This window comes from Carlito syrichta, unplaced genomic scaffold (assembly GCF_000164805.1).
Source record: "Carlito syrichta isolate Samal-C Ts95f unplaced genomic scaffold, Tarsius_syrichta-2.0.1 Scaffold310846, whole genome shotgun sequence".
In the NCBI taxonomy this organism is placed as follows: domain Eukaryota; kingdom Metazoa; phylum Chordata; class Mammalia; order Primates; family Tarsiidae; genus Carlito; species Carlito syrichta.
Window position 1 is genome coordinate 508,304 of NW_007254942.1, and position 13,312 is coordinate 521,615.

A 13,312-nucleotide genomic window follows, 5' to 3' on the forward strand; every position below is an offset into this window, starting at 1 on the left:
TTCTTTATACACACACGTGTGCGCTTACATACTTAATTCCAGTATATATACATATATACATACTAAAGTACAATGGTTATGAGCAGTGTATTTTCTAAGTTTAAGGACTCTACTTATTATAGAAGTTACATGGTCAGCACCTTTTTCTTTCTACCCCCTTCACTAAAAAGGCCTCATATATTTGAAGCATAGTTGTATTATCCTGTCATAGTCTGCAGTTCCTTCCTAAGATTATCCTTCCCTCCTCCATTTCTGATTTACCTGTTCAATTTCCCCACCTTCCCTCTAAACTTCTGGCAATCACTGATCTCTTTTAATGTCTTTATACTTTTATCTTTTTTTCAGAATATCATATAATTGGAATTACATAGTAAGCAGTATTTTTTAGATGTTTTCTTTCATGTACTAATATGTACCTAAGGTCCATATCTCCTCCCCCCCCCTTTTTTTTGACTTGCTAGATAATTTTTATCATTAAAAAATATTCAATTGTATGAATATACAACAGTTTGGTTATCTATTTACCTATTGAAGAACATTTTGGTTCCTTTGGGAAGCTTCTGTAAACATTTCTCTGTAGGCTTTGTGTCATATTTCTAGACTTTAAAATTACTCAACACACTTTGGTAAATACAAGGTTTGTGATTACTGGAGTGCATGGAAAAACTATATTTATAAAAAACTGCCCAAGTGTCTTCTGAAGTGACTGTACTATTTTGCATTCTCACCAGCAAATGACTGAGTTTCTGCTGCTTTTGCTTATCATCAGCATGTGGTGTGGGCAGGTTTTTTTAGTCATTTTAATAGATGTATAATGATTTCTTATTTTATTTATTTATGCATTTATTTATAATTTTCTTTTTTTTCTTTTTTTTGTTTGTTTGTTTGTTTTTTGAGTTGGAGTCTCACTCTGTCACCCAGACTGGAGTGCACCGCTCCCAGCCACCGCAGCCTCGACCTGCTGGGCTCGGGTGATCCTTCTGCCTCTGCCTTCCAAGTAGCTGGAATTACAGGCGTGTGCTACCACGCCTGGCTAATTTTTTGATTTATTGTAGAGATGAGGTCTCGTCAAGTTGCCCAGGCGGGTCTCAAACCCGCGGGCTCAGGCCATCCACTCACCTCAGCCTCCCAAGGGGCGGGATTACAGGTTGAACCACCGAGCCCGGCTTATAATTTTCTTTTTTAATTAGAAATTACAGTTTATTTAAAAGTAAGTTAGAGAGAGAGAGGGAGAAGATTCACATCCTCAAGGTGGGGGAGGGGGCCAAAGCCAGGAAGCATGGTGACAACCATAGCTCAAAGAGCATATGGCCACACCATATTTATAATTTTCAAATACAAAGTTATTTTAAGAACTTTTTAAATGTTTCTTTAAAATCTGTATATTTTCTTTGGTGAAGTAACTTTTAAGATTTTGTGCTGTTTTCTTTTTAATTGCGTTTTTGTTTTCTTATTGCTGACATACAACTCCACAATAAGAAAAAAAATAAAATCACATTTATGTTTTAAAAATATTTTATCCTAGCTTTATTTTTTTAATTATTTTAATACAAAAGAACATTTTATTTTTAACAAAACCAATGTGTTGATTATTTTCTTCCATTATGCTTTTAGTGTTATATTTCAGACCTCAATACCAAACCCAAGATGACTTAGTCCATTTCATGTTGCTATAAAACAATACCACAGGCTGGATAATTTATAAGAAAAAAAAGTATTTGGCTCACAGTTCTGGACACTAAGAAGTCCAAGATCCAGGGACTTCTCTGGTAAGGGCCTTTATTCTATGTCATTATCACATGACAAGAGCGCACAAGAGACCAAGAGGAAGCAGAGCTGGCCTTTTTTAGCAAGCCTATTCTCAGGCTTGCTATGTTACCTGGATGGATATTGAACTCTTCGTTTTAAATAATCCCTTCTACCTTGACCTCCCAAAGTGGTAGAATTACAAGTATGACCCACTGTGCCTGGACCAGAATGCGTTGTAAAATACTCCTTTTGCTTCTATTTTCTGGGAGAAATTGCGGAAAATTCATCTTTTTCCTTCTGGATCTGATGATTTTTAACTTATATGTTACTAATTATTGATTTAGTTTATTTGAACCAATTTCTTCTTGTGTGAGTTTTGGTAGTTTGCATTTTTCAAGAACTTGTTCTATTTTATCTATGTTATCACATTTGCAGTTTATTTAAAATTTATTTAAATTTAGTAATTTAATAAATTTAAATTAATGTAATGATTTAAATAATTGTTCATAGTATTTCTCTACTAACTTTTTAATGATCATTGGATCAGTAATGATGACCTTCTTTCATATTAGTAATTTATGTTTTGCTCCTTTTGTTCTTGGTTAGCTTGACTACAAGTGTTTCAGTATTATTGAATTTTCCAAGAAACCAGCTTTGAACTATTTATTTTCTCTGCTATTTTTCAGATTGCAATTTTTTTGATTCCTGTCCAAAATTTTTTCAGCTATATTTAGACTAAAATTGCTTTTCTTCCACTGAATTTGTTTCTTTTAAAGTTGTGTTAGTCCTATTCGTATACTTTTCCCCCAAATTTTGCAATATATGAATTTTAGCAAAATAAGGATTAAATGCAACAAAATATTCTTTGAACTAATTTTGCTTGCATTTTTCTGCTATTTTTGACATACTCCATGCCCAGTCTACACCAGATTTTTCCCCTTCTTCTTAGAAAACCTGGTATTCCTCAGTTCTCCTAGGATCCCCATGTTGCTGTCAGACCCAGTGCAAATACTTGCTCCACAGAGCACAATGGCACCAAATCCCTCAGCACTCCTTATCTGCTAACTGCTGACCTCCAGAAAGCTGAAATTAAAGGTACAGGTCACAGTTTCTGGCTATTTTTATATTCTTTTTGAAATAAGCAACAGCTTCTGGATTAATGAACTGGAACTACCACTTAGCATTTAATGTAAATACATTGTAAATGTAATGTGAATTCTATGACTGATTAGTTTTTGTATTTCAAAGGCCTTCATGTAGGTTAACTCTTTTCAAATGCTCAGATATTGTTTCTTTTTATGCATGTGCATACATGTTTATTTGTAAAGAATTAGTGGTAATAGTTTCTCTGTAAAGAGTTTACTGTCTGAGATTACTCTCCAGTGCATTTCATTTGTAAGAGAAGCAGGGAAATTTTATATAGAATAAAATCATATTCTCAGATAACTTTTATAAGCAGAAAACGGATTCAAGTCACCAAATTAAACCATAAACTAATGCATATTTTTTGAAGAGTAAAAAGCAAGAGTCTGATATTCATTGATGTAATTCTCTAAACTGTATCTGACCATTCCATACACCATTAAAGGATAACTTGTGATACTTTTATTAGAATATAAGAAGTAATTTCATTGTGTTTTTTTAAAATCGAAAATCATGAATTTGAACCTTTATATTTTTTATTATGTATATTTAAAGTATATAACATGATGTTTTGATATATATTGAAATAATTACTACAGTCAAGCAAATTAATATGTTTATCACTTTATATTATCATTTTATTTTGTATTAAGAACATTCTACTCTCTTAGCAATTTCTATTATACAATACAGAATTATTAAATTTAATTCTTATGCTATACATCATTAGATATCTAGACTTACTTATCCTACATAACTGCAACTTTTTGCAAAATAGTTACCTAGATAGAAATAATATTAAAAATACTCTAACATGTTTTGCATGTGAAATATTTTAATTTGGAGCTAGCTACAATTATCTGTGAATGTGAGAATATAAATAGAACTGGTGACCTTCTAGGGAATCATACTTGTTATTTAAGTATTTAGAAATTTAGTCCTAATGAGATAATAATAAGTCCTTGGATTGAAATGTCACAATTAGCAACCAGATATACATGTAAGAAAAAAAACAAGAAAAGAAAACATAGGGATAAAATATCCTTATTTTTTCCAATGGCTATATTACGAGCAAGAGAGAGAGAGAACAGACCTGTGAGAGTGTGACTTGTGGTACAAACCAATTATAAGCCCCCCAAGAAGCTAAGATGATTGTAAGTGAAGTTGACAATGGTGAAAATTGCCACTATCATATATATATTCAGGTGAATCTCTTCCATTCATGATTTACAGAAAATAGTTTTAAGGAAGAAATTATCAACTCTAGATATTCACCTGGAAAGCATCCTTATGCTGTTCTTTCTTCTTCTTTTCAACGTATAGGTATTTATTTATTTTATTTAATTTTTCATTGGTAAATAAAAATCATGTATAATAGTGGTATACAATGTAATTGAAATATATACACATTGTAAAATAGCTAAATAAAGTTAATCAACATATGCACTATCTCACATATTCATTTGTGGTGAGAATATTTAAAATCTATTCTCTTGGCAGTTTTATTTATTTATTTATTTTTGAGTTGGAGTCTCACTCTGTTGCCCAGACTGGAGTGTTGTGGCAGGCTCATGGCCACCCCAGCGTTGACCTGCTGGGCTTCAGCAATCCTTCTGCCTCAGTCTTCCAAGGAGCCAGAAGTACAGCTCTACCAGGCCCAGCTAAATTTTTGATTTACTTAGAGAGAGGTCTTGCCAAGATGCCTAGGGTGGTCTCGAACCCATGGACTCTGGCAATCCACTCTCCTCGACCTCCCAAAGTGCTGGGATAACACACTGAGCCACTGAGCCCAGCCGGCAGTTTTTATGTACACAATAAACTGTTATTAGCTAGAATCATTATGTTATTTACTAATTCATCCAAAATAAGTTAGAAGAATACATAAAATGTAAGCTCAAGCTACACATTATACATTTTTGGTCAGTACCTATATTTAATACTACTATTTTAAATGGTATACTATCTTACTAGATGAGGAAGTGATAATAAAGTGCTTATTATTGGAGTGGAGCTAGACATAAGACATATTTAGTTGATAAAATTGGCTTGTTGAATTAATAATCAAGAAAGAACAAAGGGAGAGACAAGATGAGTAGGGTAATAATAGTACTATGCATTTTGACAGGAAATAAATGAGAACGGAGCTGACTTGCGGGAGAAGCATGTAACTTCAAGAATTGGAAAACAAGTCGGAAGCTCCTATGAAAGTTCTAGTTAGATTTATTCAGCAATATTTTATACACAACTTCTAAGTTCAAATGAAGAGGTCAGTGCTGCATAAAGAATTTTTTAAAATGTACTTTAAAGGACTCTGCATTGTTTAGATCACACACTTCTTGATTTTCTGATCCTGATTCTATGGAAGTTCTGCATCTTTCACAATATATTAGTCTTCTTGGGCTTGTTAAATAAAGTTTATAGGAGGTCATTGTTTTGGACTAGCCTCCTGCACTTGGCCTCAGTAGATAAGAACAAACCTAAATGAAGTTACTTGTGTTGTGTCACAAAATCAAACTGAACTTTGAAATGGGTATGTTTTCTAAACAATAGGGAATTCTAGGCTAACTAAATCAGCATAATAAAGAAGTCTTCTCCCCATTTTTTTTTTTTTTTTGGTCCTATGAGGAAAGCAACTTTGAAAATGACCAATGCAACTTTTGCTATCTGTTTCTGCTGTCTTAAGCTCTTTCTGCTTGTAAATTCAGCCTCCTCTGCTCATCTCATCAGACACTCATTCTATTTTATAGAATAGGTTTTGCCTAATTCTAGAATTCTAAATTTTAAAAAATCTAGACCTTTAAAATAAGTTAGTTGTAATTTTGTCTTCTGACAGGCTGTAATACAAAATAATTATACTGTACTATAAACTGGGTGGCTTATACAACAGAAATTATTTTCTCATAGTTCTGGAGGCTATAAATCCAAGGTTCTGGGTGATTTGGTTTCTGGTGAGGGCTCCCCTGCTTGTTTGCAGATGGCTGCCTTCCATGTCCTCACATAGCCTTACCTTAGTGTGTGCACTTGGAGAGAGACAGACATAAAGAATAAAGGAACTAATTCCATTAGATTAGGGCTCTACATTTCTGACTGCATTTAAAATGAATTATTTTCTTAACCAGTTCATCTCCAAATACAGCTACATTGAGAATTAGAACTTCATCATATAAATTTTGGAAGGACACAAATGTTCATTCCATAACACGCTGATTTTGAACTATTCCACAGGTTTATTTGTTATGGATAACTTATAGCAATGCAATATAATTTTTGTCTGTAAACATGTGTATTAGTTTTCTATGGCTGTTGTAACAAATTGCCACAAATTGAATGACTTGGAGCAGAACAAATTTCATACCTCATGACTCTAGAGATCAGAAGACCTAAAATCTAGGTGCTGATAAGGCAGAATTCCTTTTAGAAGCTCTATGGAAGAATCTGCTTCCTTGTCTTTTCTAGCTTCTATAGCCAACTGCATTGCTTGACTCAGGCTTTTCTCTCCATCTTCAAAGAACATTACTCTAAATTCACCTTCCATCGTCACATCTCTCACAACTTAAACTCCTGCCACCCTCTCATAAGGACCCTTGTGATTACAATGAACTGATAAAGAAAATCTAGGTTAGTCTCCTATCTCAATGTAATTAAGTAAACACATCAACTAAGTACCTTTATCATGTAAAACAACATGTTCACACATTGTAGAGATTAGAAAATACACCTTTGCAGGGCCATTAATTGGTTTACTGCACTTGAAAATTCTGTGTACCACCATAGAGATTCAATTGACCCTTCCCATTGTGGACAAAAAAGTTTTGTCTTCATTTGCATATTTGTTTTCATATTCTTGATCTGTAAATATGCATGTTTATTGAATTGTCCTTTTGTCTGGTCAAAATTTGCTATTGGTTTCTACATTAAAAATGAGTTCAGTAAATTTTATAATACAAGTTTATTTTTAAATCCTTATGAGAATCATGATTCTTTTTAAAAAATTGTACCTTAAGTATACAGATACTCTTTTTAAAAAGGTATACTACTTTACGAGTTTGTAAAGTGATAATAAAATGCTTATTATGGGAGTGAATGCAGATATAAGACATATTTATCAGATAGAATTGGGTAATTGAATGAATGGGCAAGAAAGGAAAAAGGGAGGGTCTAGATGAGTGGGACAATAATAGTGCCATGAATTTAGATAGAAAATAAATGAGAAGGGAGCTGATATGGGCAAGACAGACTTAAGACTCATTAGTATATCAGATGTACTTAAAATTAGAATAGAACATCATCTAGATGTTAAAAGAATAAAGATAAAAAGTGACTTCAAGTTCGAAGTTTCGAGGGGTCTTATTGGCCTAAACTAGAGCCTTTAACTTAATCTCTATGAGGGCTTTAACCTTTGGTACATATAGTGTAGGGAAAGTTGAAGTTAAGTAAATGATGAAAGGTTTTTTACTTCAAATATATTTTTAGGAACAAAATATTGAAGATAATGGTGTATAATAGCTACAATAGTCCTCATTTATTTGAGTTTTCATCTTCTGCAATTTCATTAACCTGAAGGATAGTACAAGAAAGTATTTTGAGAGAAAGAGATGACATTCACAGAACTTTTATTATAGTATATTGTTGTAATTGTTCCATTTGATTATTAATTGTTATTGCTAATCACTTATTGTGCCTAGTTTATTAAATAAACTTTATCATAAATATGTATGTGTGCATGCATGTATGTATAGAAACAAGTATAGTATATATGGGTGCTCAAATTAAAGCATTTCCCTAAAGTTAATGCGTTGGATGCTTAATTCCCAATCTAACAGTGTTGAGACGCAGAGATTTAAGAGGTGGAGATCTTGAAGGTAATGGATTAATGCTGTTATCTCAGGAGTGAGTTAATTATCTCCAGAAATGGATCATTATAAAGTGAGTTGGGCCTGATTTTCTCTCTTTGTCTCTCGAGATTGCTTCTACCTTCCTCCCCTCCATCATGGGATAACTCTCTTCAGATGCCATGCGGTGTTCTTGGATTTCCCAGCCCATAGAACTATGAGCAAAATAAACTTCTATTCTTTATAAATTACCCAGTTTGTCACATTCTATTATAGCAGCAGAAAATAAACTAAGAAAATATGGTTCAGTACTATCTGTCTTTTCAGGTGTCCACTGGAGATCTGGTTATATATCCCTTACGGATTATGCGGGACAACTACAACTTGGCAAGACCTCATCTATACAATAAATCAAAAAATTAGCCAGGCATGGTAGCGTGTGCCTGTAATTCCAGATATTTGGAAGACTGAGGCAGAAGGATCGCCAGAGCCCAGCAGGTCGAGGCTGCGGTGGCCAGGAGCGGCCACTGCACTCCAGTCTGGGTGACAGAGTGAGACTCCAACTCAAAAAAAAAAAAATTATTTATAAAAGATGTAAACAAACACACTAAACATTAACAATAAAACTCAAGGTTAGCTATAATATAGTCTCCTAATCACATAAATAAATGCAAGTAGTCTTTATTTCTTTTTTATATTATGATGTATTCATGTTCTGTATTTGCAAAACTTAAATTTAATTAAAATATTTTAGTATAAATTTACAAAGTTAAGTAAGTATGAGTGTTTGGCATTTTTTATTTGAGAGTTGGGGAAAGACACTGACAAGTTCTGAACTGTGGTCTTTAAGAACACTCTCTAACTAAGTGAAATTTGTCTGCCTGGGAAATGGTAGCTTATTAAGGCATATTAAATAGCCTCAGGGTGCATGCATCTGAAGCTAAAGCACAAAGAATTGTTCATCCCTCATGTTTTAGCAGCTGTTTAATGAAAAGTGCCAGCTCAGTGTGTAGTTAATCTATCTAATAATTAATACGACAGCAGCCTGGGACCAATGTGGATATAACTCCAAAGTCCTTGTTCATTTGCAAATTAACACAGAGACTTGCTTTTATAGCCAGTGTGTTATTTAGGAAGGAGACTGGGATATTTAAAATTCTTAATTTCAAGTCTTCTATTGGATCACATTTCATTTGAATACATGACATAAAACATAATTTAAAATGATAATGCCTAAGAGTGTAGTATAGAAAATTAATCTTCTATGGTTATTAAGATACACATGTAACCCTCAAGGCTAAAAGGATACCAGTGTATTTTCCATCCACACAAAAAAAGGCTAATTTGAGAGCAAAGTTCTTTATAATGTCCTTAATAATGTGAACACCTTTAATTTATCTGTGTTTATAATCTAGTCAAAAGTTATCTAATATATGCAAAAAACTGTCAAATTGACTGCTTGATTTTTTATTTAATCCTAATTTACATATTTTTTCCAACTTACTTGCTTCTCGCTTATAAAAAGTATAAGATTATAGGTGTTTCTTAGATGTGAATAAATGGAAATAAGTACTTGTCCTTAAAACACAAAATAACAAATACTGGGAAGGGTAGGTTGGTATGAGTCAATAAATATTTTGTGGTTATAGTTGCATCTGTGATTAATACACAAAATTGTTGTTGGGATACAAACCTGAAGCCATCAAAGCCATCTATCATCTCTCTCTCTCTCTCTCTCTCTCTCTCTCTCTCTCTCTTTCTCTCTCTCTCATCTATGTATATCATCTATCTACTTATAATTATAGTTTACTTAATTACTTTTATGAAAATATATTGCACCTATGGGAAACAGTTTAACTGTTCTCAACATGTTAAACAAAGAGGAACCATGTGATGCAGTAATTCTCCTTTATCTTCCCTGAGGATCCTGTAAAACTTCTTTCCAAACCATTGAGATGCAGCTCAAATGTCATTTCTTTTATAAAGCTTTTTCTACTTCCTTCTGCATCATTGGCTTTTTCTTTTGTGTTTCCATTGTCCATTGCTTTCATATTTACCATTTCCATATCTTTTCTTTTTATGTATTTATCTGTGATAAGCAGTATCTTAGTTTCTTGAAAAAAAAAAAGAATCATGACTTCCTTCATGGTTTTGTACACAAGAGGTACTTAACAAATGTTGCAGAAACAAACTGAGAAGCACATTTTAAACAATGTATATCTTTACAAAAATATTAAACGATTTTCCATTTTATTACTAAAACCACAGTCAATATGTTAAAATACAGCCTAAGCTATTTTCTGAAAAATAAATGATCAAATTAAAACAATCCAAACAATATTTTGCTTAGTTTCCTTCTTTCATTGCATCTTCTCCACTTTAATCTTTTAAGAAAGTCTTAGATGGATTTGGAGTCGATCATACTCAGTGATCTGTCACAGAAACAAAGAACAGAGTACCCTATGTTCTCACTCATAAGTGGATCTTGAACAATTATATTACCATAAGAAAGTATTTGGCAGTAATGGAATACCATCGGGGAGGGGGGTGGGATTGGCAGTTGAGGGAAACTGCTAGGGGTGGGAGGGGTATACCTCATCAAAAAGGGTACCTGCATAATCAATGTTTGTATACCTAACCCTCAATTGTACCCCACATCTTTATAATAAAAAAAAATAATTTTTAAAAAAGATTTTAGAAATGAAAGTCTCAAGCATTTTTGAAAGTGATTTTTCCCAAAATAAGGTTTACCCTTGGTTATTTATAAAAGACAAGTATTACTTTTTGATCACCTATCCAATCCCATAGCTTGTAAATAATTACTTATATATTCTTGGTTTTTGAATTTCATAAAAGCAATGCATTCAACACAAACTATTTATTTTAATTAAATAGCCACAAAAAGTCAGAATCACTAAGCAACTCAAAAACCTTACCTTATTTGTATTTCTCTGAGTTTACATTGCACTTTCAGAAACCACACCGTGGTTACATGACATTTCCTAACTAATCCTTAATTATAGCATTATAAGAACATTAAAAGCCCAGGTGGAATACACTCTTCCTTTATAACAATAGGAATCAAATTGTATTTCCTTATATTGCCTCAGTAAGCCTTGCCAAAGCTGTTGTGCTGATTCTCACCTTTACACATGCATCTTGTTGTCACAGTTCTTTTTCACTGCATACTTGCACCTCTGATTTTAGAAGATGACTTCATGTTGTGTCCTTTCATTGTAATGAAATTCTGAACACGTTCACTGCAGATTAATCCACTTTTTTATTTTCTCAGGAAAAAATGCAAATGTTAGTCTGTTAGTGCTTGTGTGGTGTTTGAAAAACTGGTCACTCTGCACTCCACTGGTTCCAAGTTTTATGCTAATAATTCTTTTGTGAATTACATTCCTTAGACTGTGAACTCTTGGATTAGTTTTGGTTTCTAGTATTTTTCCCTTCTCTTCTTTAAAGTAGTTGTTGTCAACAAAAAACTTAAATGCTTTATTATAAAATCCACTTTTAAAAAAATACCATATTTATTTTAGAGTTGTGGGAAATGTGGGAATTTGCTACAAAGGTAAATTGCATGAAGGTGAAATTTGGGCTTATACCATTGGACATGGTACCCAGTGGGTGGTTGTATGGCTCTTATTTCCCCTTCCTCCCTTCCTTCTTTAGTAGTGCTCAGAATCTGTTATTCTGGATCTTTGTGCCTGTGTATCCAGTGTTTAGTGCCCAATTATGACTGAGAACATGCAGCATTCATTGTTTTTGCTTCTGTGACAGTTCACTTAGAAGATGGTCTGCATCCATGTTGCTGCAAATAACATAATTTTTCCCTTCATTAGTAGTATCCCACTGTGTATATGTACCATACTTTATTAATCTAGTCTACTTTCAATGGGCATCTGGGTGTGTTCCATGTTCCTGCTATTGTAAATAGTGCTGCAGTGAATATATGCGTATAGGTGTCTTTTGACATATATTCCCAGGAGTGACAGGGCCACTTCTAGGGGTGACCTTGGCATGGAGCTGTCCATTCTCCTCATTTCTAGGTGACTGTCTGTTAGACCTTAGCTTGGGTTTTCACAATGACATTCAAAGTCTTAGGCCAGCTCCTCCATATGGACTACTTTGCTGTGAGCAACAATCATGCAATGTCTTTTATCAGTCATCTTGAACCTCCCCTACCTTTTGTGACACTTTTTCTTTTTACAGTAAGGTGCATTTTCTCTTCTACTAAACATTTTTTATTAGATGTGTGTGTATGTGTGTGTGTGTGTGTGTGTGTGTGTGTGTGTGTGTGTGTGAGAGAGAGAGAGAGTCTCTTGGTCACTAAGGCTGGAGTGCAGTGGCTCACCACAGCCTCAACCTCTTGGAATCAAGAAATCCTTCCATACCAGCCTTCTGAGTAGCTGGGACTACAGGCATACACCACCATGCCCTGCTAATTAAAAAAAAATTCTTTGTAAAGATGAGGTCTTGTTATATTGCTGCAGCTTGTTTCAAACTCCTGGGCTCGAGCAATCCCCTCACTGCAGCATCCCAAATTTCTGGAATTATAAGTGTGAACCACCATGACCAGCCTTCCATTAGCTCTTTTTTTTTTTTTTTGAGTCAGAGTTTTACTCTGTCATCCAGGCTGTAGTGTGGTGGCATGCTCACAACCACCACTACCTTGACTTGCTGAGCTCAGGTAATCCTTTCTCCTTAGCTTTCCAAGTAGCTGGAACTACAGGCACATACTACCATATATGGCTAATTTTTAAATTTACTTATTGTAGAGATGAGGTCTCATCAAGTTTCCCAGGTTGGTCCAACACCTGGATTCAGGCAATCCTCTTGCCTCTGCCTCCCAAAGTGCTGGAATTACAGGTGTAGCCACTGTACTCAACTTCCTTAGCTGCTTAACTGTCATGCTCTTTCTTCTTAATACTGACAACCTTTCAATGTCATTCATTTAATCTTGATAATATAATTTTGTATAAATCTCAGAACAATTGCCAATAGATATATGATGAATTCCTAACTATGCTACTAGCATTGGACTAGACATCCTAAGAAGTAAAAACAACTATAAAAACAATATGTTACTTCATTTTGTCTTGTTTTGTCTAGTTTTGTTTCTTTGGTGTCTGGGAGCATGTTTGGAATGCCCTGTCCTATTAACCATTCAGTTTCTCCGCTACACATCCTAACTCACTCAACTAGATAACAACGCCTCCTGGAAACTTTTCCATGACGCCTATTTCCAGGTTTGATCAGCTTTTCCCTATTATGTGATGTGATGTGATATCTTATTTATAGAGTTATAATTGTAGCATTTATGTTTTATAAATCTTTGAACTCCTTTTAAGTCCCTAGCTTAATCTTAATTATCTTAGTTTATTCAAGTTGTGGTTCAGTATTGGGTGGTAGCAAAAGAAATAAATTCTTGTAAAACTTTGCATTCTGCAAAATTATGCACTAAAAATTATAGAGTTAATGGAAAAATAAGGATTAGGTAGGCTTCCTAACATCAGTGAAACTTCTTAATGAAAGCACTAAGAGAAAAAATTGTATGGGTTTTTAAAAGTCTGGTAATTATATGT